General features: G+C 35.4%; 1 long non-coding RNA gene across 1 annotated transcript; it reads left to right on the top strand.

The window, feature by feature from the left end:
- The first annotated feature begins 1111 nt into the window (after window positions 1-1111).
- Window positions 1112-5042, top strand: LOC307134030. Its single transcript, XR_013817511.1, has 5 exons — window positions 1112-1369; window positions 3433-3479; window positions 3557-3841; window positions 4380-4421; window positions 4639-5042. It is a non-coding gene; the product is annotated as an uncharacterized lncRNA (long non-coding RNA).
- The last annotated feature ends 1393 nt before the right edge of the window (window positions 5043-6435 follow it).

Raw genomic sequence — 6435 nt, 5'->3', positions numbered from 1 at the left:
ATTTGAGCAAATGGAGACACAAAAATATATATTTAATGTATTCTCTCATTCACCGCTATAAGAGTTAACCCAACTATGACGACTTCAGCTTCAGAAACCCAGAAATGTGAAAGGGTCTATGCTCTTTTCACATAATGAAATGTTCTCTAAGCCCACCTGTTACATTTATTAATTATGGTAATGACATTAACATTTGACTTCTACTCAGGCCAGCCAAACTCCAGCACCACTGACAGATGAAGAGGAGATGGAGGAAGAATATTAACACCCAACAGGAAAAATAATAAAGTATTTGTAGGAAATAAAGATGACTATAAAAAAATGTAAATAAATGTATTTAACAGCTGTGGTGGCGGTTATGGCATATATCTCGTACTACCATCTGGCAGCATCCTTCCATTCCATACAATAATCCGTTTTCAGAAAGTGTGATGATGGGAATATGAGTGTCAATGCGTCCAACCACTGGAAATCCTAAAGGAAACTCTAATTATTAGGATACTTCTAGAGGATTATCAAGTGAACGTCAGGATCCTGTATAAAAGGACATGCCATTTTTGTCACTTTGACAGTGTCCTCATGATGAAAATATGAGCAATGAATGTTCCTGCAAAGAATGCTTTTCTTACTTTGCATTTTTGTCAAGTGGCAGATCATTTAATTTGTTTTAAGTAAACTTCGTTTACTTTAGATTTAGATTAAATTCATAATTTTTTTTATATTTATACTTGAAATACGACCAACATACTCAGTAAGAAAAGCATTTGTGGCGTTTGAATGAATGAATAAAGCATTTAAACACTGCTGGTGCTTTAAAAAGGGGGAGGAGAACGAAACAAACTCTGGGTTTACCAAAGAAAACCTGCTCCTGACCAGGTTAGGTTCACAGAGTAAGTTACCCTGGTAACTGACTCTGAGTATAAGTTACCTCTCTTTCAGAAACGGGCTTGGTTTACCCTGCTTTCTCGGGTTTGACATACCTCCCATTCTGAAACAGAAAACCCAGAGTTTCCCTTATTTCAGGGTTAACCTACTCAGAGTTTTCACTTCACCTCCTTTCTGAAACGGGCCCCTGATGTCGAGCACACCCATTGTTTGACGCGCTCGCCGCGTGACCCGTGACGTCTGTACCGCTGAACAACACATCCGCGATCACGCCGGGAAGCTCTTCATCCGTGCACATGTTGAGGGATTGAGGCCAGTAAAGTTACTATATCTTGATATCAGAGATCGAATTTTCTGGCGTTCTGGTTTCGGGTTTCCTTCATACAGAACTCCGGCTATTTTCAGCAGTTTCGCTGAATTACAAGCCAGTGTGTCAGAGGACTTCCGCATTCCTGTGACCAAACATGACGTCACGTGTTAACCAGTAAGTGTGTGTTTACATTACTCAATGAATAATGTGTCAACCCCTGAGTGTGTGTTCACTATAGGCCACAGTCTGGCTGTGTGATTTATTTATTTAGTTATATTACAGTCAAGTACAAAACAAATATAAGACAGTGTGGTTCAGTTCAGAGTGTGTAGAACAGAATAACAGCAACTAAAATATAGAATGAACATGCATGTAAAAAATAAATAACAAATACTGAAATCAAGTATAATATTAGGGCAGTTACATGAATTTGAAAAGTTTTAAAATTGTTGTTTTGTTATCTCGTGTTTGAAAGGGTTTCAATGTATATTGTGAGATCAGTATTATTATATGAGGGTCTCTTTTGAGTAATTCTTGTCTTATGAGTATAAAACTTAACCAAAATAATTAAAATATTAATAATACAGTTTAGTTTTTCAGAAAAAAGTGTGTTCTGTTGGCTCTTATGTTGTTAGTAAGCTTATTTCTGTTTAGAAATGTCAAAACCCAAAATAGCTTAAACATTAGTAAACGCAAATACACAGTTACAACTCAACGAACATATAATCATAAACCGTAGACAGAGAGGCAGAAAAATAAACAAACTAAAAACAAAACATTGAGCCAGAGGTTATAGAGGACAAAACCAAACAAATACATCAATCCACATCAATAATTATATATAAATAAATACATAAATCCACATATTTATGGAGGACAAAACCTGCAAAAACAATAAATAAACAAATAAATCCACAAAATTCTACACTGTAAAAAATAATAGGATCAATAAGTTCTGACAACATATGTTTTTAAGTTAATTTAAGTCAAAATCAAAATAAGTTAAGCAATTTCAACTTTTTAATTTAAGTTATACAAGATTCAACTCAAAATTGTAAGTCAGTTGAATGTAAATTGTAATATAGAGTTGAAATGAACTTGTACACTGTAAAAAACATATAGTTGGTTTAACTTAAAAAAATAAGTAACCTGATTGCCTTCATTTTTATTTCATTGAAATTAAAAATTTGAGTTAATACAATGAAGGAAATTGGTTTAATAAATAGAAACTCAAAGTATTATTGTATCTGAACCACATAAATAAATAAAAAATGTTGTGATAAATCATGAAAATAAATAGCACAATTTGGCATGTTTCTCTGCATTATTACAAATAAAACACACAATATGCTTACAAATATTTTAATAATATTTGAATAAAGGGTGATGTCGATTCTCAAATGTTCATTGTATTAACTCAAGTTTTTAATTTCAATTAACTCAAAATGTTAAGGCAACCAGGTAACTTTTTTAATTTTAATTTTTTTACAATGTACATAAATATATAAAATGTGCAAATAGTAAATCCACATATTCCTGCATAAACCAGTCCTTCCAGAAAAATGCGGCTTTTTTTGTGATTGTTGCGGGTAAAATCCTTGATTATGCGGCACGTTTTCTTTAAAAATGCAATGGAAAATGCGGATATTTATGCAATTTTATGCGATAAAACTTGCAAAAACTGCGGTTTGATGAAAGAGTAAAAAAGCGAATATTTTTAATTGAATAATTAAGTTCTCATCTTGTTTTATTGAAGACCTTAATAAACACATGGCTCAATTTGGACCGATTTCAAAACAATGCATCATGAAGCTTCGAAGCGTTATGAGTCAGTGAGTCGATTCATGATTCGGATCGCGTGTCTATAAAAAATATTTTACAATATTTTGTAAAATATTTTTTTTAACCGTAATTATAACATTATAAACCTTTAAATTATTATATATTGCTGTCCTGTAAAACCTAAAACGTTACTCCCGTATTTTTTTTTAGTAAAGTTCTGGCAACCACAGCTGCCGTTTTTTTACCGTAAATTTAATGGGAATTTTTTTTACAGTGCACATATTTATTGGAAGGAAAACCTGCCCTCAATTAAATTGAGTTTGTCTAATGAGTTATTTTTTTGGGTGCATCCGTTTGGAGTTGTGGTTTTGCACCTTTTATGGGAAATGATCTCTTTACTTAAAGTGTCCATATAGTACAGATCATAATAATCAGCTCTTTTCTGTTCTCCTCAGGCACAAAAGGATTTACATGTTGCTGCCATGCATCGTTTACTGTGCAAGTGAGTGTTTAATTTCTGCAGTGTTTGTCATTCTGAAATGAGAACATGTATCAATATTCCCTCGTTCATATCCTCAGGCTGTGCTCCTCTACAGAAGCTGTGTGTCCGGTGTTCTCTGTCCTGTGAAGACGCCGCATCTGAGCTGAAGAAACATCAGAGCGTTCGTGTGTATGCAGAGCGTCTTTCAGAACCGGTTCATGATGAAATACATAACGTCTCCGGTTTATTTAAAGGAGACGGACGCTGTGCTGTGGTCGTGCCAGATTGTTCAAAGTGGGGCACACAGGTCATGTTATGGATATATAGTGATGATAAAGAGTTAGTGCCAGAGACACTGTACATGCGAACGGATTTAAAGCCTGGTAAGATCACTAATCATCTAATCTATCCTTTAAGCACCTGTATCTGGTCCTCTTCGTTTACGGGTCACACTCGACAGTCTAAAGAGACCTTGAAATCATTGTTTAATAATATTTTCTGATTATTTTTTGATGGTATTTTATGATACTGATATACCACTAGGTTCATATATAACTCTATATAAAGTGGCCCATTCTGGTGAAGGAAAAAAAGTACAATTTCAAAATGTAAAATTTCAGTCATTTTTGACCGAAGAGGACCAGAGGGTTAAAAATAAAGTCTAAATCTATAGCCTATATACTAAACAAGCGCTTACCTTTCTTTCTTTCTTTCTTTCTTTCTCTCTCTCTCTCTCTTGCTCTCTCTCACTCACTCTCACTCTCAACTCACAACTCTCACTCTCTCACACACACACACACACACACACACACACACACACACACACACACACACACACACACACACACACACACACACACACACACACACACACACACACACACACACACACACACACACACACACACACACACGTTCCAGTGTCCACCAGCTGTGATCCAGAGGCCATATCAGACAGGAGCAGTAAGTAAACATGAGGCTTGATTCTGCAGATATACACCATAATACGTTTATGTTTACATGCGAGAATAATGAGATGTAAGCAATATTGCAATTAAACTTTACCTTGTGTAAATGTCATACTTTGATCAAATTACTGTAGCAATAAAGAGGCGAGAGTTCATGTTGATAATGTTGCACAGAGATGCAGGAATTAATGCAAGTTGTGTTTGTTTTCCAGAGCCAGCCGGTGCTGATGGGAATGTCCCTAACACACTCCTGATCCTGCTGGCTGCTCTGCTTCTCCATCTTCTTCCACCGTGAGGGACCAGACACAAGCCCTGAAACACCAGCATTCATGACAGCATTCATCACAGCGAGGATGTCCTGATACACATACAGTATTACAGCACCAAAATCATTTTTACAGCACATCATTTTGGACCTGAGACAATACAAAACTCTAGAAATTCTCCGGTCTGGAGGCCTTATCACCTGAAGTGCATTAAACTGACATTCTGCTATAGGTTTTGTATCACATTTCATATTTGTATAGTAAATTTGCCCCTTACCAAGTTACACTGCCACTTTATAATGTGAAATATGCTGTACTGTATGTGTATTTGTATTAAATATTTATATATTTAAGTGTTTGTTTTTTCTTTACAAAAAGAAAAAGCAGAAGAAGCTGTAAATGATACAGTGACAATGCAACACTTGCTGGACAATTACTGGCCTTATAAATGGGTTTACAGTTCAATAGTATCATAGTAATTTCTTTATTGATTTTTATTTTTAAAAATCATTTGATTTAAAAAAAAATTTTTTTGGATTAAATAACAACATAAATTAAAACTTTACAAATAATAATAATAGCAACTAGATATATCGTATACAAACTTTAAGTCAAACTATAGCCAGAAAGGTTGAAGTTTGAAGTAGTTTGACATTTAAAATAGTTTTAAAGATTAAATGTTTTGAAGGCAATACTGTCTATCAGAAAAACAGATAGATTAGCACGAATGAATGTGTTGCTCGCAAGTTTAAGCATGTTGCTTGAATGATTTAATGTGTTGCTAGCATATTTTAACATGAATTAGCATGTTACTAGCATGATTTTGCATTTTGCTAGCATGCATTAGCATGTTTTGCCATGGATATTAGCATGTTTTAACATCTTGTTAGCATGTTTAACCACAGTGTTAGAATGTCCTAAGGTAGTTACTAGGCTTTGTTAGTGATAGACATGTGGTGGATGAAGCTTAAAGTCTGTGTAAGTCAAAATTAAATGTGTTCTGAGTTTGTCACACCACAGAAAAATGTGTTAACCACCCAGCCAAATTTGAATGATAAAAAAAGCCACATAAATAAAATAGCTTATCAAAATCTTGTAAAAAGAAGCTCAAACGGTGGGGGCGTGTCTGTGTTTGGTGCTGAAACCACGCCCACTCGCTGGAAAGCACATAAGCAACACTCATTGGCACGTCCAGTTGTCGGCAGGACAGGAGGATGAAGGCTGGGGCGGAAGATAGTCGGTTCGCCCCATTCTGCAGCGGATCGGTATCGCAAACAGGTAATATGCATTTACGTGACGATGACATAACTATCTAGCAATCTGTAGGCTGTAGTAACTAACGGTATACTGACAGTAAATCTCGATTAAATGGGCGAATGTGCTCTAGTTATGATAGAGTTATGTGGCGTTCACACCGGACGCGATTCGTGCGAAGGTGAATGCTTGAACATTTTGAGTTTACTCTCTTCATTTGCGCGTGACAACTACACAACAGACGCAAATTAGCGTCATGGGAGGGGCTTCTGCCCTATATGAGCCTATATGAGCCAGCTCGTCTCTGTCACTTGACGTCTTTTTTGTAAAAAATACTACTATTAATGTGTGACAAAACGTAGTTTAAAGACTTTTTCAGGTGATAATATAGTTGTTTAAAGCTCAAATCTGTGGTTAATTTATAAAAAGAGCCTATTTGAGCATTTTATCTGGCGTTTTCGGAGTTGTGAGATCCAGGCGATCAGTGAC

Source organism: Gobio gobio (assembly GCF_949357685.1).
Source record: "Gobio gobio genome assembly, chromosome: 11".
Taxonomy (NCBI): domain Eukaryota; kingdom Metazoa; phylum Chordata; class Actinopteri; order Cypriniformes; family Gobionidae; genus Gobio; species Gobio gobio.
The sequence above is the reverse complement of the archived record's forward strand: the minus strand, read 5'-3'. Positions and strand labels throughout refer to the sequence as shown.